Here is a 23,212-nt window from a genome sequence, read left to right on the forward strand (position 1 = left end):
TCCAGTCGATATATTTATTTCGAGAAAAAAATAAAAAATTTATATGCGAAATAAATACAGTAAGAGCAAGCGGATGTGCGAAGTGTCAATGTCAGTTTTGGCTTTTCAAATAAGAAACCACAGTGAACTGTGAATGGGAGACGAAGCTTGACAGGGATGAACTGTCCAGAGGCTTTTGTCTGCACTATGGTGAACTGAAACCTGATCAGTGGCCTCGGAACTGCGGTTGAGATACTAGCAATGCCACATTGCTGTTATCCATGTGTACGTTTCACAATGTCACGTGTTTCGTTTGCTATTTGTGTTTGCCCACTGGATTTATTATTTTTATTTTGAATTTTATTCAACATATTCATGCACTATATTTATTTTACTTTTACAAATTACTTTACTCAGTTATATGTCGCTGACATACTTTTTTACTCATCATCATCGCTCAATTTAAGCTATAATTTCTTGTCAGCTTTGTTTTTGTAAACCATAAAAAAAATTTCATGTGCTAATAGAGGCTTTTTGTTTTACAAAAGTTTTATTCATCATAAAAATTTCATTCTATATAAAAAAAAATAAAACTAGAGTTTAACAAGTGCAATTTTTTTTAAAAGATAAATTTTTCATAAGTTTTTATTCATTTTTGTTATTTCATATATAGATTCAGGTTGATATGGATAAAAATAAAAATAAAACTGAGTTAAATTGACATCATTAGAGCGTTCCAAACGATGTAACTTGAAAAAGCGGAGTAACGAGGCGAAGATTCGTTTTGTTTTTCTTTTTTTTTTTTTACATAACGATACAATATGTGAATTAATTAATGAGCATATATTAAAACGACTAAAAAATTGTCAAGTTTTAATGAGAATTTTATTTATTTAAACATGAATAATTTTTATTTATTTTATTTTATCGATTATTAAAAGTTAACCAATTGACAATTAAAATTTTTTTAATAAATAAAAAATGTATTATTTAAAAAACAAATATAAAATGACAGTAACTTTTAATATTGAATGTGAGCGTAAAAAATAAAAGTATAAAAACAAAGCAATTTACTGAAGGATCATCTCGTTTCAATTAAGTTTTAAATTATTTTAAATCCTAAGATAAAAAACTTTGTAACAAACTTTTTATAAAAATCTTTGCAATTTAAAATGATAATTAAAATAATATCATTCAAGTTACTAATAATATTAAAACTTTTAAATAATTTAATTTGTCAGGTATATTATTTATTGATACAATCACGTTTATTAGAGATACATTCAATTAAAGTCATTGATCTTCGGGCAACGTGTACAATAATTAATTTAAATTAATTATTATATAATATTAAATTTGTTCGATTATGCTTTAAAATCAACATATTTTATAATTAATAATATTTTAATTAATGCAATTATCAATTAACATTATTTAGTAAATAAATCAATTGATATTTTGATTTATTATTAAATGAACTAATTGATGAATTTATTTATTAATTTATAAAAAATATAAATAAATATTAGAAAGTAAATATTTTTATTGAATTATTGGTATTAATATTATTCAAAATATATTATAAATATTTAGAGTACATTTTATGTAAGTTATAATGTAAATTAAGATTATTTTACTATTAAATATACAGAGGCTTTTACCAATAACAATATTCATAAGAGACGTTAAGAGAGCCCCAAGGTAAGACCATAGATATTGCGTTAATTTATGTGTACGCCGCATTGCATTTTATCTCTTCCGCTTCTTCATAATTAGACGATTTTTATATTCGACATTACATTAATTAACATAAATGTATACATTTAAGGAATAAATTCAACAAGAATACAGTTACATTACAAAATTCAATTATTTAAAACATTTTTTTTTTTTATTTTAATTATTTAAAAATTTTGTGTTTCAGTTTGGGCTCGAAGACTGAAAAAAAAAAAAAAATATATATATATATATATTCGTTCACTGCTCGTTAAAAATGACTACAATTAAATGTACGTTTTTATGACATCTAACTTTAACTACGTGAGTCTCCATATTTCATATAAGATTTTTTTTGTTCTTTAAAAAACTTAAGTGGTTGTAGTATGAGCCGAGGGTTGTAATACAAGCGCTAATTATAAATTTAACCCTTTAAAAAAAATTAGACTGGAATAGTATGGTAAAAATAGTTGACTAATAAAATTCATTTATTTATTTATTTATGTATGGTTAAATTAACTATATAATGAATACAATATTAAATTTACTTTATATATTTAATACCGTTACCTATAATGATACTTGCAACAAAAATGTCGATCATTAAAAATTTTTAAGAGGTATTACAAAAAAAATTTATATATATATATATATATATATATATATATATATATATATATATTTATTTATAATGAAGTAATTTAAATATGATTTAGAGGATAGGAGGTAATATGGTAAGCAGAGGAAGTGAGTTATAGTTGATTGGGTATTTTAGTTGGGTCGTTAGTCCGACATATGTAATTTGGACAGTGGTATTTCAGCACGTGTTCACAAAATATGTAACATGTGTATTTTGTGTTGTTCCAATAGGATGCAGTTTGGATGCTGAAACCACTATCACATGATGTAATGTTAGGGGCTAAAGAGATAGAGAGAGAGCATATATATATGTATATATATGGTAGGTACATACGGAGATGAAAGTGTATGCTATATTATATGGAGAGCTGGTTCAAGAGGAGAGCCTCTTGGCATTCTATTCACCAAGTGGAAACGCGTGTGTGACAGATATATTGTCTCTCATGTGTTAAGTCACGCACACTAATCTCAAAATCGGTTTGCCGCATACAATGAGCATCAAAGATCACGGAGAATATATAATGTCTATATTTAAATAAATATTATAAATTACAACTGTCAGAAACCGAAGTGTCAGAAATTTTTCTTTATATTTAAAGCGAATTAGTTATGAACCTGAAGATCGGAATGTTTTTTGCGGAACGAAAATAAAAAAACACAATGAAAAGTAAAAAATCTACTGGATCAGTGCTGCCAGAACGTGCGATATTTTTACCCCCTCCTGAAATGAAATAGCATTGAGTGTAATGGCAGGAGGGGGTAAAAATATGGCACGTTCTGGCAGCACTGTACTGGATCAAGATTTCCGAAATCTTTTGTATACTCAAGTCACCCTTAAGCAGTAGAATTTCATAAATTTTCTCATTTTCGTTGCGCGAAAAACGTTCCGATTTTCAGGAACATAATTACACTGAAAAAAAAGTTTTCTACGCTGCACGATCCGTTGTATCGTGAACCGCGTATCGCTATAATCATGCAACGAATCCTGATCAACGCCAAACTATATTATAACATCAACGATTTAAATACGAACATGAACTATACTTAAGATCCTAACATCAGGGATATAAAGTTTCGTAATTATTACACTACTTTTTTTACGAGACACTATTTAATAAATAGTTCCTAAAGCGATTCAACTGTATTGTAAATATACTGGTCCGTACTGCTACCGTGAGCGAACGAATCGCGAAAATAACGAAACGAATCCTGACGGTCACGATCGAGGCTTGAAGCGCCAGTCATCGGCGTCAGTTTCTAACCTCATTTGTTGTTTATTGAAAAATATTTATTGTTGTTTATCATTTATAATTATATAAACATGGATGATTGGGTGAAAAATAAATTAATTGAATGGAATATTGAAAAATTGGTGGGTGTATTTGTAGGTAAGTTAAATTAATTTATATTTTGCACATGCATGTATTTATATTTGTAAATTGAATAATCTTTTATCACTTGGTATTAATTTTTTTCGTTATTTTTGAGTATTATGTTTATAACAATAACAAAAATAGTAATAATAATAATAATAATAATAATAATAATAATAATAATAATAATAATAATAATAATAATAATAATTGTTATTATTATTTTTATCATTATCATCTAATAAATTTAAATATCATATTCTATAATTATTAATACTTAATTTTTGGAGAATTAATAAAATAATAAAATCGTGCTTTTCTTGGTTCCACATTTTCCTTAGACAATATTGTATATTGTTAAATGAAAAGTACTCATTAATAATTTTTTTGCATAACATTGTAACAAGATGTTTATTTGCTGTGACAGGTAGAGGTTAGGTCTTCTGTTTTGATTCATGAGACACGAAATATAATTTATCTAAAAAACTTTACAACAATTTTCGTACTAACTAAACATTGTAACTGGATAAAATATTTAAAACATGGCTTGATAACATAATTCATTATTTAAAACATAAATAATAAATTATGCAAAGTCAGTTTCTCCGATACTGCTAGGTGTACGATTCAATAGATCGCTAAATTAGCGAAACTGGATAGTGACCATAGCGATTCACGTTTACGATTCGTAGATCGTGCTAGGAGCGACACCATTTCAGGATCCGGTGTTCCGTAAAGTGTGTATAGTGACAGTAGCGATACTGGATCGTGCGGCGTAGAAAACTTTTTTTTCAGTGTACTTCAAGTCATTAACACGTTCAAATCAGTCAAAAAAATATATTATAAATTAGCACATTTATATAGATTATTGCATGCCTTAAGCGCAAGCGTAGGTATGCTCTACTCTCGCCTAAAAATAAAAAATCTGGGCGTCGGTTGACCCTGCGGGCCAGCCCCAAAACTTCCCGCTGTTTTCGACCTCAAAGAGCTCGAAAACATTAGTGTAGATATATTTTCGAGCTCTTCGAGCCGAAAACCTGTTATGCTGAAGTTTGAAAATTTAAGAATCGAAAATCATCAATGAAGCGGTTTTTAAAATTTAGTTCCTGATTATGTTCAGTAAAATAAGTGTATTGAGGCAGAAATCAATGTCAGGGATCATAATCTAGATTTAAAAAAGTTTTGACTCATGTAAGAAACAATAAAATATGAAATATCCGATAAAAATATTAAAAACTACGTTTTATCGATTTTTTTGTTGATAATATGATTTAAACTAAAAACCAAGTTCGATGACATTATATGATCGAAAGAAACCATAAAAAAGATGAGTTGGTATGATATCAGGCACATTTTAGTACGTTATATTATGATTTATCCGAAAAAAATAACATAAAATGTTATTTTTTTAACTTTTCAACGCCGATATCTTTTGAACTAATCAATCGATTTTGATAGTTGACGTGGCAATCGGCACGTTTTATTGAATTCTAGAGCTGATTGACATTTGAAATCGATCGCGTCAGTCGTTTTGAAAATATTTAGAAAAAACCGTTTTTCACCATTTCTTTCTCCCGCGATAACTCTCGAACGAATTATCCGATTTTGGTGTTTGAGGTGGCAATATTAAAATAAAAATTACAAGCAAGACAAGTTCAGACAGGTTCGCGCATAAAACAAATAATTAGTATGGACAAATCCCATATACATGTGACTCTTGCATTGGAAAACGTTCTAGTAACTCATCAAGGCGTAATTTTTTCAATTTTTTACAGTTACAATACCATGTAATATAATTGATAGAAATAATAATAAAAAATTTTTTTTGTTAGTTAACACTAATATAAATTAATAGTAATAACGAAAGTTGAATAAATAAAAAAAAATTGTACCGTAATGAGAGGATTTAAATAAAAAATTTATTGAAGCAAATTTTTTTTTATGTTGGGATTTTAGTGGGATTTTATTGGGTTGGCCTCAAGTTTCTGTAGGGTGTACCCAATTGAAACCCTATAGGGTATGCCTAATTGGGAAATAGTTGGGTATACCCAATTGGGACCCAATAGGAATGACCCGATTGGGATCATCTTGGGCTATGCGTTACGTCCCAACGTTGGGTTCCCTATTGGGAATCCAATTGGGTACCAATAGGTCTTACAAATTTCTGTCTAGTCGGGTAATAGCATTTTCGAGCTCGAAGAGCTCGAAAATATATTCACAGTAATGTTTCCAAGTACCTTGAGCTTGAAAACAGCGGGAAGTTTTGGGGCTGGCCCGCAGAGTCAACCGATAGACAGAATTTTTTTTTAGCTCAACCTACAGAGGAGATAACACCACTCGCGGGAAAATTCAAACAAAAAAACGAATAATAAAGAATGAAATCGTAACCGTAAGGCCTCAAACGAAATAACAGTCAAATTCCGCTATCTATTTAATTTTATCATATAAGATAAAAGATAAAACTTCGTTCGCTATTAATATTAAATTAACAAAATAACTAAACAACTGCATGTTTTTAATTATCATTAAATTGCACAAAATAATTGCATGTCTTAAGCTTGAACACTATCATTTACGCATTTTTATTGTTTTATTGCGCTTAAGGCATCCTCATTTGGATTTTCTAAACTTTACTTTTAATTTTAACATTTATTTAAATGCCAAGTCATAAAAATTAAAATCATAATGCATTTTATTTTATTCAATTCCAATAATTGTTTTTTTATCGTTTTAAGTCAATCAATTTTGAAGCTGATAGTCATTAAAAAATCCATAATTTGAAAAAAAACATGTAATTTTAATTTAAAATTACATTTTTCATGTATAATTAGTTTTTAAATACGAGAAATTTCATAACGAAACTTCAATAAACTTTACAATTATTAAAAACTAATTAAGATTTAAAAAAAAAACGTTAGAGCTGTATTTCAAATTTTTTTTAACTAAATTCAACTCAATATCTTTATTAATTACATAAAACGTATATTTTTAAATACTCACATTGTATTTTCTCTAAAGATTATCTTTTAAATTTTTTAATTATGCAAACAAATCCATATTTAGGTAAAATTAATAAATTGAAAATTGAAAATGATACTTAAGATAAATATAATTATAATAATTAAAATGAGATAAAGTAATGAAACACGACAAGTGGATAAGTAATGTCAATGTCAGTGAATTTAAAGAAATTTGATCAGAGAGGCGAACTGGATGGAAATAACTATTCCGGATGATGGTTATGGTGGACACAACAAGAGTGATCGGACGCGTGAATCGTTCGCTCGAATAATTCTATTTCAGAGTTTGCGGTCTTGAGATCAACTTGAAATAGAAGGATTGAGATATTTCAATTACGCTCAACAACAGACGACAAAGATAGATATTTAAGGACTGGAGCAGGATAAAGACCAAAGAAGAGAAGAGAAGAGAAGAGAAGAAAAGAGGTTTATACTCTTGGCGTGCTATAATTGCTGCCAGGCGGTCGTCTCATAACTCCCAGAGTCATAACATCCTGGGTGCATACCGTCAGCCTGCCATCTACATACTCAACAATTTGATGCTGATGCTAACTCTCTTAATGTCTCAAATTCAGTTTACATTTAATTTAAACATTCCATTATAATATTTATTCATTTATTATATCAAGTTTAAGAAATGAATTATTCATTACTAATAGTTATATATTTCAAATAATTAATACCAATTCATTTTATTTTTAATAAAAATTTAATTGCTGATTTATTAATGAACAATGAATTATTTATTAATAAAATAAAATAAAAATTGAAATTAAATTTAGTGATTATGATTATAAATGTTTAAAAAAATAATAATTATGATAGAATAAAGTAAATGTCAGTGAAGAAAATAAGATTGAGTGCATTGAGGAAGTAGATTATATTAGAGAATTAATTGAGGAGATTAATAATTTAAAAACCGGTTTAATAGCATTGAAAAATGCTGATAATCGGTGGTAAATATTTCTACTGAAATACGTTTTATATTTAAAATGATATTATAAAAAAAGAAATTATAACATGATCATGACTATATAAATGTCGAGAAAATTAAAGGAAGGTAAGTAATAGCACAGTGAGAATTAAGTTTTAGTTCCTGAATCTTGATTTTATACTACACTAGACTTCTTGCTTCTTGCAAGGAGGCTTCTTGCAAGAGACTTAGCGTCCTTTAAATATGCAAGAAAAGTCTCCTCTTGTTCTACCAATCTTACTTATATACATGGCTACGAACCACGAAATTTTAGTTTTACATAGAAAAGGTGAAATATATCACTAAATCCCTCGGTGCTTTTCACATCAAGTCGATCGTTATATTCTAAAGTGACTTTTTACAAGCTGACTACTTGGTAAAATTAACCTCTTGAGGTTTTTTTCCATTTAATAAATATCTTTATAATTTTATTTAAATATAATCTCGCTTTCACTTAAAAGAAAAAAAAACATTATTTAGAGTTATTATCACTGCAAAAATGAGGCTAAAAGTTAATGACAATTACAGAAGGCAAAAAAAAAAAGAAATTTTTCTTACTTCAAATGCATAGTTAATTTTAAAAAATAAAAAAAAAAAAAAATTTGATTCGAGAAAATCTGTTCTCAGCAATAATATTTATGTCTACCAGTATGCAATAAATGTTTATTATGTAGTAAAAAGGATTTTAAAAAAATGTATATATTAAACGAATGATTAAAATGTCAAGTTATAATGTCATTAAATAAAATTATCTATAAAATAAACGAGGTCAATTTTATTGGATGGATAGATAAACAAGTCTGTCTTTTTTACTCAATTAACCATTAGTAGACATACAAGTTTTCGCACTATCAATCATGATTAATGCTTGATAAAGATGAGGAGTTAATTTCAAATGTAATAGAGTAATACAGTGAAATAATCGATAAATGAATGAAAAAAAATCTGGGCATCGGTTAGCTCTGCGGGCTATCCCCAAAACTTCCCGCTGTTTTCGAGCTCCTGGAGCTCGAAAACATATTGTTGTGAATACATTTTTGAGCTCGAAAGTACTCTAGAATGACATTGTTTTCTTATGAGCTTTTGAAACTCAAACACATTATATCATGATTTATTCGGAGAAAATAACATAAAATGTTATTTTTTTAACACACTTCGTCGTTGATATCTTTTAAACTAATTGACGGATTCTGATGTTCAATGTAGCAATCAGCGCGTTTTATTGAGTTTTCGAGCTAATTAAATTTTGGAAATGATTTATGCAGTTGTTTTAAAGATATTTGCGAAAAACCTTTTTTTACCATTTCTTTCTACAACGATATCTCTCGAACGAATTGACTGATTGAAACGGTTGAGATAGCAATCGGCGCATTTTATTGAGTTCTAGAGTTGATTAGATCTGGAAATTGATTAAACTGGTCGTTTTTGAGAAATTTCGAAAAAACTAAAAAAACACATTGTTTTTTTAATTCTTTCGTTAACGGTTTCTCTTGAACGATTAAACCGATTTTGATGGTTGAGTTGGCATTCGACGCGACTTATAACTTTTTAGAGCTAATTAGATTTTGAAATCAATTCATCGAGCACATTGCAAGTTATAATAAAAAACAATTTTTGAAAACATTTTATTTTTTGAATATCTCCGAACGTATCGTACCGATTATGTTTAATTTCTCAAAAGTTGTTGGAATTAACGAGCCGCTTCAAACGCGACTTCAAAAAGCCAAATCTGTTCATCCGTTCAAAAGCTACGGAATATTCACGTACGTACATACACACATACATACACTCGGACATCATCTTGAAATTAGTCAGGATAGCTTCCTAGAACCTCAAAACGTCACGATTTGTTAGAAATTCAATTTTCAAAAATCGAACCGAAACCAATAACTTCTGTTTTCTTTGAAAATTTTCAATTTTCTTAGCGGGAAGTTAAAAAAACAAGTATAAAGTTTTTTTAAAAACGAATAACCCTAAAAATCCCTCAAAGAAGTATTCATATTTAGTATTAAGTATAAAAAATTTCATTTTAACGGATCACTTGGGTAAATATTGTTTGAGGTTTAGAAATAACTCTCCGAGTTTTCTTGGTTGAGTGAAGAAATCTCAACATAAGCAGAAACTGAAATAAAAAAAAAAAAAAAAGTTAAAAATAAAAGATTGAACCTGTCAATTTGATCGTTTGTTCAGGTTTTTTCCCCTCACAGCTTTATTTGCGAAAGGGATTTAATAGATCATGAAACTCCATATAGGAACAGGTTTCACATTTAACAAACTTGATCCTCATCAGTAAGTACAGTAGTTCTGAATAAAATAGTACAAGTTGTAGTAGTAGCCAGTAATGATAGATAAATGTTACATGAATAATGAAAATTAAAAGATAAAAAAAATATGTAATGATTAATTGCTAAATAAGATCCACGATGTGATACATAAATTAAGGATTTATCGTAGATGTCATTATAAATCACGAAATAGCGTGCAATTACATCTGTCGAATCATACATACGGAATACTGTACTGCTTTTTTTTTTTTTTTTTTTTTTTTTTTCAATTTATTTTCATTTTTTTTTTTTTGACTGTTTTTAATGAAATAAATTTGCTGGATGGTGGAAACAAATGTTTGAAAGTCAATCGCACCTTTAAAACATAAATCATAGAGATAGGATAAAAATATTTAGATTCTTTTAGTTTTATATTTATATTTTTAGCACAAACTTGGCAGTAATTTATCTAGCGGAGTTGTCAACGATTGAAGAGTTGTCGAGAGATTGATGAGAAAGTATCATTAAATACTGAAACTATATATATATATATATATATATATATATATATATATATATATATAAATAAATATATAGATGGGGTTAGTTGGATGACTGTCTATATCTGTTTTGATGGCTATCAACAAAATGTAACATGCGATGTTAAAAGTTTATATATACTCTATAACTATCAAACCGTATAGTAAATTTCATTGGGATCCTTAAAAAATAAAAGTTATTTTTTTTTTAATACTATGACCATCATACTCTTTTATAGTTGTTTTGTTGTCTTGTTTCGTCCCCTTGGGATATACACTCACTTGGTACATTAAAGTGTCCTGGCCAGTTTACTTGTGTTGCGAGAAAACTAAGTGTACATTCGGCTGCAAGGCACAACCAGATTCTTTTATATACCTTGAGAAATACGGAGAGTAAAAAGATAAACTTAAGAACCGGATAAAGAATGAGAAAACCGTTGGAATTCATCGCAAGTTCACTTTTTTATATTTATATAAATTATTTTTTTTTTTTTTAAATAGAAATTTTTTTCATGACCAGTAACAAAAAATTTTATGATAAAATCGAACGAAGAGAAAATATTTAATATAGTAGATTGATTGTTTATGGATGAATTTTGAAAAATATAATAAAGTTTCAGTTTTATCTTTATTCCCAGAATACTTATCTAAGTTATCACTGGAACACTACACTTTTTTGATGTTGCGTATATTATATATATGATACAAATGTATATTTTGTTTCATATATTGTTACTGCTATTGAATCATACGAATATGCAAAGTCACGTAAAGGTAAAGAATAACTGGTGCTAAATCTTTGAAATTTTAGAACATGAACATTTCATATAAAAGATAGCAGGTGAGAAAAAGTCATGTGAAAATGTGAAAGAAAAGTCGCACTAAAAAATTTAACGACTTTAGTTTTATCGTAGTTAAGAATAAGAAAAGGTAACTCAAGTTTTTGCCGATCATATTAAAAAATTTCATTGCTCTTTCATAAGCTAAAGAAGTTTCTATACTAGAATGTTTAAGAAGAAAAAAAAATAAAGATATAGTATATATGATGTATTTAACATTGAAAAACTATAAATAATTGCTCAAGAGTGTGAAGAAATATTGAACTCACTTGGCTAGTTTTTGAGCTCTTGAGAAAATCACGTTAAAGTGTGACAACAAAAAAATAAATAAATTTCTTTTAAATACCGTGTAAATAATTGCTAGGTGCGATAGATATATCACCCATGAGAAAAAAAACCTCGATCGTATGACCTTTAGGACCGCCATAATCCTTGAATTTTAAACTGCTCAAAAACCTTTTTTTAAAAAGATATACAAAAAATTTTATTTTATTTACAGATTTCAAGAACAGGAATTTTTATTATTGTTAATAAATCAATAAAAATAATAATAAAAGTTTTCATCAGAGTTATTTTTGAAATGGATAAAACTAGAAAACATATAGGGGTGGGGGAGGAGGCAAAAAGGGGCTACTTAAGGAAATACTATGTTTTCAAGGACTAAAATACGCTAAATCTTTTTGTTTTTAATGATATTCTAGGTAAATAGATAAAATTTTTAGCTGCCGTTAAAGATAAAACTTTTATTTTTGGCGGGTAAAATGGGGTAGGGGAGAGTGAGGTCAATTGAACCAAAAATACTTTAACATTTTTTTTTTATTTGAATAAAAGCAAAATGATAACTTTTTTTTTTACGAAATTATAATTTATTGTATAGACTATTATTTCTCATAAGCACATAACTTAACAAATGATGAAAATTTTTAATAAATACAAAATTATACAACTGCATCAAATGGTTCAATCGACCCCTTTGCGGGGGTAATTGAACCACAAGTCGGGAATAATTGAACCAAGAGTATTAGAACCACAAACGAATTACTTTAATGAATAATTTACTATTAATTACAGCTTAAAACTAAAATTACAACACTTCTAATAATATTGATTATACCATATAACAGTATATCTTATAACAATCATTTTAAAACTTCTGTCAATATAATTATTTTTTTTCTTGGTTACTTTAGCTTGTTTTCACATTCTGTCAAGATGCGCACGCATGTCTGATGCTCACAGTGTAATTCGTGTGGTTCAACCGTCCCGAGAGTACTGGTTCAATTGACCCCCTATGATTTTAGAAATAATTAGTTTAAAAAAAAATATTCAAGAACTATTTTACTACAAGTAAAGTAACAAATTTATGACTACACTGTGAAAAATTTCCATCAAATTTTACTATGGGTGCATTGTAACACCGGACCATAAGAAAACTGGCACAAGATTTACAAGTGTCCCATAGTAAACGGTATGCACAGACGACACGATTGGGATCTATGCGCATACGTTTACTATGGTACTCTTGTAAATTTTGTACCAGTTTTCTTATGGTTCGGGGTTACAATGCACCCATAGTAAAATTTGTTAGAAATTTTTCACAGTGTAATATATGTATGAAGGTATTACAAAAAAAATTTTAAGATTATATTTGAAAATTAAAAAAATTATTAAACAATTTGTCGAGAGCTGAAAAAAAAGTTCAGATGCCTAAAAACACAAAAACTTGAATTTTTAAAAATTAAATCATCATATTGGTTCCAAATTTTGGTCTGACGAAGGGTTAGTGTATTGATATATAATTCCATAAGGATGACTCATTTTTCTATTTTTTTCGAATTTTTAAGCTCACTGGTTCAATTGCCAGGTGGTTCAATTGACCCCACTCTCCCCTACCCTTTAAAGAAGTTGAAAAAAAAAAATCTAAAAGTTGATCAAATTTCATTAAATTAAATTTTTTATATGGAATTTTGTAATTAATCAATAAACTAATGATTTTTTGAATACATTTTTTTAATAATTTTTAAGATTTGAAAAAGAAGCTATGTGTTTTTTGTTCTCAACTTACCTCTGAGAAAATTTAAAATTTAAAAAAAAAGGAAGTTTTTGGTTTCAGCCTGATCATCGAAAATCGAATTTCTATCAGATGTTGACGTTTTGAGGTTCTATAGAAAATATTCTGCCTAATTTCAAGATGATGTTCGAGTGTATGCATGTGTGTACGTACGTACATACGTTTGTATGCAAGTATTCTGTAACATTTGAACGGATGAACTGATTTCGCTTTTTGGAGTCGCATTTGAAGCGACATGTTGATTCCAACAACTTTTGAGAAATTGAGCATAATCGGTACGGTACGTTCGGAGATATTCAAAAAATAAAATTTTTTCAAAACTGTTTTTTTTTTTTTTTTATAACTTGCAATGTACTCGATGGATTAATTCCAAAATCTAATCGGCTTTAAGATTTCATAAGCCGCGTCGAATGCCACCTTAATCATCAAAATCGGTTATTTCATTCAAGTGAAACCGCTGTCGAAAGAATTACAAAAAGTATTTTTTAACTTCCCGTTAAGAAAATTGCAAATTTTCAAAAATTTGGGAAGCTATTGGTTTCAGTCCGATTTTCCAAAATCGAATTTCTAAGAAATCTTGACGTTTTGAGGTTCTAGGAAGCTATCCTGACTAATTTCACAATGATGTCCGAGTGTATGTGTATGTATGTACGTACGTACGTATGTAAATATCTATAACTTTTGAACGGATGAACCGATTACCAAGAAGTTATTTGACGCGGCTTGCGAATATCTTGGAGCTGAAAAAAAAATGAAACTTGATCGGTACGGACTGTTCAGAGATATTCCAAAAATAAACTTCTTTCAAAAATGTTTTTTTTTGGATAACTTTTTATGTTCTCGATGGGTTGATTCCAAAACCAACTGGGCTCTGAAGCTTTATAAGCCGCATCGAATGCCATCTCAAACTTCAAAATCGGTCAATTCTTTCAAGAGAAACAAGTAATTTTCAAAAAATACAATATTATTTTCGAATATTTTTAGCGGCCAAATTTGCCCCAGCTATAGAAAATCAGCCGAAAAATGGATTAATATATTAATTTTTTTTTAATTTGACGATAAAATTTTGAAAGATTAATTTTTTTTCAGAATTTTCGGCTAGTCCATTTTGCCCCAGGTGTTATGCGTAGGACTAACAATGCGCTAATATATCAGATTTATAGTAATAAGACGAAAAAAAAATAATTTTTTTTTATAAAATTTTGGGGGTACCCTGTTTTGCCTACCCTCCCCCACTCCCTCCCCTAATTGGTTCTAAAATTTATGTTTTTCGTAGATAATTTTTTCATAACTAACCGTGAAATATCTTTTTTAAAAAATTTTATGAAATTTCTTTTGTAAGATTTTATACCGAAAATGGCCTAATGAAAATTTATAAGGTTGCAAAAAATTTATGGAATTTTATAAAATTTTACAGACAGTAATAATTTAAAAAAAAGAAATATTAAATCGTAAAAAAAAAAAATTACCAGTAGATCTTATATTTGGATCTACTGGATAAAAACATTACTATGTCGGATTAAAATTTTTTTCATGATACCAGTATCGAAACCTGAAGTTTCAGTGTCTCTACAGCTCGTCGAAACAAGCTAATTTTAAGCTGATGCTGCAAAAAAATGCTAGTGAATTCGCAATTCAAAAATACCTTTCATACAGCGGGCAGAAACATGCGTGTGTCTTCCCTTGGGAACAAACTCAATTGTTTCTGCCCGGTGTCAGTTATATTAAATGTTCATTTGCAGCCTTATTACTCTCATTTGTTTACTTGTCACTTCAGTTTACTCATTTCATTTCTTAAGAGACAGATTTAATTAACCAAATAAAATTACTAAAAAATCAGTGAAATAATATTTTTGTCTCATTTACTATTCAATAAGTGGCTGTAAATCACATATTTCTCATTCTCTAAGTTCTCTCCGCATCATTAGCTTGAAATTAACTTGTTTCTTATTGGCTACTGACACTGAATCTTGAAGTTCCGATGCAGGTAATCATAAAAAATATAGTGTGTGACTCAGGATAAAACACGATTTCAGACTGCGGGTGATGTCAGTTCTCGCCTGCGGCTCGGGCAGCCAACCTCACCCTAGTCTGAAATCGTCTTTTTTCCCTTGTCACACAAGATACTATTTACTATCCCAGTGACTGCTGGGCTTGAAACCTCGATCCTTCTGATTTTAAGTCATCGCTGCTCTATCCACTGCGCTGACCCACGTACGTGATCGTGTATAAATATTTTATAGTTATCATGATATGAAGTCTTAAACTTCCTTAATAAATTTTTTAAGATAAAATGAAATTTTATATAATTTTAAAAGAACTGATAATTTTACAAATAAAGTATACAACATATAACAACAAAATTTTACGAAATTTGATACAAATTTAAGGATTTTATAAAATTTTATTTTATAAAGCTTCATGAAATTTTATTAACTTCTATAAATTTTCTGCAGCCAAGTTTTATGAAATTATATAAAATTTTACAGAACTTTAGACTATTTCACAACTTTTATAAATGTTAACTTTTATAATGTTAACAAAACATTGTTGTTAGCACTGAATTTGAATTTTATGAAATTTTATAAAACTCCTTAGAATTTGCTAGCAAAATCACATTAAATTTTACAAAACTACATAAATTTTCGAATGATCGTTTTCTTTCAATATTGGATTCAAACTTATGAGTTTCTATAAAAATGGATAGAATTTTAAAAAATTTCGTGTATTAGGATTTCAAGCAACGTGATATAATTTCATAAAATTGAATACAACTTTATGAAACTATATGAAATTTGAGAAAACTTTATGAAATCTTATGAAATTTTGGAAAAACATCATCTTAAGACTGGATTTAAATTTAATAAATTTTATCAAATTTTCATAAAATTTTATGGAGCTATAAAGTTCTATAAAATTCCATTAATTTTATGTTGTAAGCGTTTATAAAATTATGTAAAATATTACAGAATCTCATACAATTTCTTTAAATTTTATGAAGCTTTTGAAAATTTTATAAAAATATTTTTCCCCAAGCATTTCTATCAGAACTTCTATATTTTATCCAAATAAGCAAAAAATATCAGGAGCATTCTTTTGTAAAATAATTAGTCATTGTAAATAATATTTTAACGAAAATACAAATTTCGATTTTAAACTTACAGATTATTTGTTAACATTATTATTTTGATAACCACATTTGCATTTAGTTCATTCAATATAAATCCGGGAAAGTCCTAATTGATAAAATTATCTGCCCGCGATGTTTTGAATATAAACGAAATAAATAAATGATTAAATAAATTTATTGATGATACCGTAGCAGATATCTAGTATATTAATTTAATGACAAATGGACTACAAACGAATTGTTACGATAAATTTTTTATTATTAATATACATTTTATTAATTTTTAAAGCCTTTGATATCATATTACAATATACAAATTCACTTATCTGAAAATAATTGTTTGCTCCAATATGAATAATATTTCCAGTAATCGATAAATTTACAAATGAATCATATTGCAAAAATTTAAATTACGTCTATAACTCAAATTTTAATTTTATTATGTCATTAAAATATGCTTTGATACGAAGGATACATTTTCCGAAGTGCGCATTTGGGAATTTCTTCAAAGTGATAATTATTTGGTTCTTTGAAGAAAAAAAAACAGCAAAAATTTTAAAATTCAAAAGAAAGTCAGTAGTTTGACATTCATTGAGAAATGTCTTGAGTACATATTAATTTGTTGTGTAAAAAGTTGTAGTTTCTATTTAATAACATATAATAAATATTGAAGTTACATGCATGATTAAACATGAAAGTCGTCATCTGTTTTAGAAAATATTTTTATGTGATTTGGACCATACAAATCCAACAGCATTTTTTCGCAAATAGTTAAATTTAAAAAAAACTTTAAAAAATTCTTATCTAAAACAATGCATAACAAAAAATCGAGTATTATGATTTTTTGCTTGGAAAAATCGCTATTTGTTTTGTAGAAAAAAAAAAAAGTATTTAACTTATCGGTGTTTCCATTCACGGAACGATGAAACAATATTTGTTGAGCATACCAACCAAAAATTTTGAGAGCATTGGTTCAGTGATCGCAAAAACTCTAATTTTTTAAACAACGAAAAATAAAATTATTTAAAAAATTTGTTTTGTTGTGTAATAGTTAGAATTCAAGTAATTTGATTATAGTTTTTTAATTATAAATAAAAAATGACATTTATTAATAATTATTCAAGACGTTGAAAAAAGGTATTAAATTTTGTAGTTATTATTTAATCGTAAAAAAAAATGTTGGAAGGTGACGAAAGAAATTTCTTCCAACTCATGTAAATAATTACTACACGATAGTACATGACAGTTTAGGGGAGTAAAAAAATATATCAGCCAACCCTCCGGGCCAAACTTGAATAAAAATTTTTAAGAGCTCGAAGACAATTTATAAAAAAATAATAATACATTTCTTAATTGTCAAATATTTTAAATATTTCAAGCAAAAAAGTTAAAGAATATTACAACGTTGTTTCAAAATCGTATAAAAAAATACATCTCAGATATAATCGTGATTATAAAGCAAAAATAGCATTTAATTAAGAAATTATTTTTTTAATGACATCATTATCAGAAATTGATATTATTTTTTCTAATCACCTGTAAAGTTTTATCTGTCTTCAATGCTCCACGTCTAAATTTTTTTTTCAATTCATAAAAATTGGTTGTATTGTATTCCAATATGCACGTAAAGTATAATATTATTTTAGCAATAATTAACATTATTGCGTTTTTTGTGATAAATATAAATGGAGAAAGTGTGCCATTAATAAAATTATCAGTCGGTGATACTGTTAAAATAAATAATTTAAATGAATTATCAAACGAAATTTTCGGTAATGTATTAAACGGCTATAATGGATTTAAATTAACATATGAATCGGATAAAAAATATCACAATAAATTGATGGCATCTTACAAAAACACGTGTTTAACTTTTAATTCATCAGTATCACATTATTTTTCCAAAATTTTTGTAAATAAAAAAAAAATTTCAAATACATCAAACGTATTCAACAACACAAAAATTATAGAAAAATTATTCAAAAATAATTTTAATTATATAAGCAATGAAAAATTATCTTATGGTATAATTAAAATATGTAATAATGTCGAAGTACATCATGTTGAAGTTAAATTGATTGAAAAAAATTATGCATCAAAAATTGGTGATGCAACGCATTACGTGGCATATGCTGTCAATGGACAGTGTCTATTTCAAGTAATTAAATTTTTTATAAATATATATTATTTTGAAACAATAATAATTACATTAATGTTTGTCTTTACTTCCGAATAAATTATTTTAAATATTAATTTTAATTTATTTTTTTACAGATATTTGTCAATAATGCAAATTTTTGTCATCAAAGTTATGATAATAAATCAAAACGAGAAATAAATAATAATTTTTTTGAATCATCTATTTACAAAACTCGCATAATAACAACTGATAATAATGATACTGTTGATAATTTGATTAATGATTTTTTCGAAAGCAATAACAATTCTCTTTTAACTTTCAAAAGTTTATCATCAATTTATCAATCCAATATTTTAAATAATATTCACAAAGAGACGATTATTGATATTTACTTTAATTCACTATTGAAATTATTCAAATTATCTAAAAACCAAAAATCATTAATCCGTAATAAATTGTTAATAAATCTAAAACCAGGTGATATAATAAACGTCAATGACTTACTTTTGCATAATGAATCACGTATAAATGTCGATAGTCTATTAGTTGATATAAAAAATTACTCATTAATTCCAATGGTTTCTTATATTTATGCTGATTGTTCTGAAAATGAAATAATTGACGAATCTAAAAATAGTAAATTTAATACATTTTTATATGATCGTATAGATAGATTTGATGAAATAGTAAAGCAGAAATATTATGGAGTTGATCGTAAATATTTGAATAGTTATTATAAATGTTTAAAAATAACAGTATGTAATATATTTAATGTACTTGAATTAAAAAATTCGGCTTTTGATGTAATTAGTATAAATGAAGACAAGAATAATCGTAAAAATAATATATTTAATAATAATAATATTATTACACGATATAAGGATAGTAATGCGACCCATTATATTACCAAAGCAGAAAAAGGCAACTGCTTGTTTCAGGTAATTTAGATATTTAAAAATTAAATAACTACATTATTAAAATAAACATAAATGAATTATTAATATTACGTTTCAGGCATTTATGTATCCTGCTGTTGCTGGCGATGCAGGTGTAAAAATGAATTATGAAAATATAGATTCTTTATTAAACTTTGTACAAATGGGTAAAATAATATCTGCGAGTAATAATCGTTCATTAGAAAACTGGATTGAAAATTTTATAAATGATCATCCTTTGACTATTGATCCTTCTCTAGGGCTCATAAATTTAATCAAGAATGAAATAGATTTATTTTCTGTTTGGAAAGAACTTTATAATGATCAAACATTGATATATCTTCGATTACATCCCTTAAATTGAGATACTTAGATTAAAAAATGGAAAAAATGATATTTTTAAATACATATATTATCATTATCATTATTTATTTTATATTGATATAATGAAATATGTAATAGTTCTACTGATTTCCAATAAAAATTTTTGATGAGCATAAAATATTTGTCATTAAATTTTTATATTATATTTTATTATAAAAAGATAAATATAGAAAGCTGTGAAATGAGAATCGATACTTAGAATCCAACTGTTTCGTATTACTCAATTTGTTTATTTTAAATCATTTATATATTGATTAATTTTATTGAATCAATTGCCATTTATAACAATAACAATGTGCTATCAATATTTGCTGCATCATACATCGCAAAATCCTTTTTATCTTGTCTTTGTTCAGCTAAATTGATTTTTTTCTTATTGTAAAATTTTGTAATTAATCAATAAACTAATGATTTTTTGAATACATTTTTTTAATAATTTTTAAGATTTGAAAAAGAAGCTATGTGTTTTTTGTTCTCAACTTACCTCTGAGAAAATTTAAAATTTAAAAAAAAAGGAAGTTTTTGGTTTCAGCCTGATCATCGAAAATCGAATTTCTATCAGATGTTGACGTTTTGAGGTTCTATAGAAAATATTCTGCCTAATTTCAAGATGATGTTCGAGTGTATGCATGTGTGTACGTACGTACATACGTTTGTATGCAAGTATTCTGTAACATTTGAACGGATGAACTGATTTCGCTTTTTGGAGTCGCATTTGAAGCGACATGTTGATTCCAACAACTTTTGAGAAATTGAGCATAATCGGTACGGTACGTTCGGAGATATTCAAAAAATAAAATTTTTTCAAAACTGTTTTTTTTTTTTTTTTATAACTTGCAATGTACTCGATGGATTAATTCCAAAATCTAATCGGCTTTAAGATTTCATAAGCCGCGTCGAATGCCACCTTAATCATCAAAATCGGTTATTTCATTCAAGTGAAACCGCTGTCGAAAGAATTACAAAAAGTATTTTTTAACTTCCCGTTAAGAAAATTGCAAATTTTCAAAAATTTGGGAAGCTATTGGTTTCAGTCCGATTTTCCAAAATCGAATTTCTAAGAAATCTTGACGTTTTGAGGTTCTAGGAAGCTATCCTGACTAATTTCACAATGATGTCCGAGTGTATGTGTATGTATGTACGTACGTACGTATGTAAATATCTATAACTTTTGAACGGATGAACCGATTACCAAGAAGTTATTTGACGCGGCTTGCGAATATCTTGGAGCTGAAAAAAAAATGAAACTTGATCGGTACGGACTGTTCAGAGATATTCCAAAAATAAACTTCTTTCAAAAATGTTTTTTTTTGGATAACTTTTTATGTTCTCGATGGGTTGATTCCAAAACCAACTGGGCTCTGAAGCTTTATAAGCCGCATCGAATGCCATCTCAAACTTCAAAATCGGTCAATTCTTTCAAGAGAAACCGTTGTCGAAAAAATTAAAAAAAAAAAAAAAATTTTTAGTATTTTGAAAATTTCTCAAAAACGACTACATAAATCAATTTAAAAATCTGATCAGTTGTAGAACTCAATAAAACGCGACGATTGCCACTTTAAACGTCTCAATCGGTTTATTCGTTCGAGAGATATCGTTTGAGAAAAAATCGTAAAAAACGTTTTTTTTCGAAAACAAAGGCGTGCAAAAGTATTTTCGAGCTCGAAGAGCTCGAAAATATATCTACAACAATTTTTCGAGCTCCAAGAGCTCGAAATAGGCGGGAAGTTTCGGGGCTGGCCCGCAGGGTCGACTGACAGACCGATTTGTTTTAATAAAATCGAAATTTTATTGGATTATGATTTATTAATGACGGTGTTTTTTTTTAACGTTAGTAATTAAAAAACTGCATCGAACGTCACCTTGACCGTCAAAATCGATTGATTAATTTCAAAGATATTGCTGATATAAATTTTAAAAAAGCAATGATTTACTTCAGTATTAACATCTTCGCAATTCATCTTACAGAGGTACAAAAATAAAAATATAGAGTCAGTAATAAATTTCTTTGATTCAAAATCAGTGGCATTGAACTTTACAAAAAAGAAGAAAAAATCGAGATACGTTTATTATCTTTGAAGAACAAAAGTTGCACAGCTTCTTCTCACCTCATTGTCTCCCTCGAGAATATTCTCTGGGGTTTTCTTGGGTTTCTTGCAGTTGAGGGTAGAGGAATTGAGCTTTTTAAGTCACTTCTGTTGCATGAAAAAGGTCCAATCTCATTGTCAATGTTGAAATATATACTAGTGCTTTTTCAAGTAAAATGATAAGTTATATGTAAGTTATAAGTTATCAAGTTATATGTATTATCAATTTTTAAAAAGGTTCACTTCAAATCATATCTCAAAGAAAAATATTTTATGAGTTTATAATGTAAAAGTCAGAAACTCACACTGACTTATTATACAAATTATTCGAAATAAAAATTTAGTCAGGCATGAATTAAAAGTGTAAATATGTAATTTATACTTTATCATAATAACCCGAGTCGAAATCTCAGGTCTGTTTTAATCGTAAAAGTTTCCAAACCCTTTGAAGTCTCATTTACCGCCTAAAACGAGACCTGTTTTGAGCGTAGATGATTATTATTATTTTTTAACTCATTCATTATTACTATTATTATTATGCCACCGACATCTTGTTTTTCATAGCCGCGAAAATTCGAATTATTTTTGTTATTACTATTATTGTCAATATATATAGGGGAAGGGGGTCAAAGGGGGTTACCTAAGGAAATACTAAGTTTTTAAGGACTAAAATACGCTAAATCTTTTTGTTTTTAATGATATTCAAGGTAAATAGACAAAATTTTTAGCTGCTGTTAAGAAATAAAACTTTTACTTTTGGCGGGCAAAATAAGGTACCCTTCAAAAAAGCGGGAAAAAAAATTTCTGAAAGTTGATCAAATTTCATTAAATTTAATTTTTTAAATGTAATATACCTCAAGAAAAATTAAATTTCATATCATTGGTGGATACGAAGGCAGAAAAAATTTTTTTTGTGAGACAGAGAGGCCTCCCTCCAAAAAATGATGTTTTTTTTTTTTTATAAATTGTTTTCATCATTAAGAATGTATTTTTTCTCTCGACAACTATTTTTGGTTTTATAATACTCAAAAAAAATTTTGTTAGGTTTGATAGATCGTTTCCTTTCGATTAACTGAATTACTAATTGTTATTTAATAAAAAAAAAACAATTCGCTATTTCTTA

At 27.4% G+C, this 23,212-nt stretch overlaps 1 protein-coding gene across 3 annotated transcripts in view; it reads right to left on the minus strand.

Annotated features, from left to right (window-relative positions):
- Positions 1–23,212, minus strand: part of LOC103570539 (EGFR adapter protein) — a 133,938-nt gene that overhangs the window by 15,828 nt on the left and 94,898 nt on the right. The gene's annotated exons all lie outside the window — the stretch shown is intronic.

The sequence above is a fragment of the Microplitis demolitor genome, chromosome 3 (genome assembly GCF_026212275.2).
Source record: "Microplitis demolitor isolate Queensland-Clemson2020A chromosome 3, iyMicDemo2.1a, whole genome shotgun sequence".
In the NCBI taxonomy this organism is placed as follows: Eukaryota; Metazoa; Arthropoda; class Insecta; order Hymenoptera; family Braconidae; genus Microplitis; species Microplitis demolitor.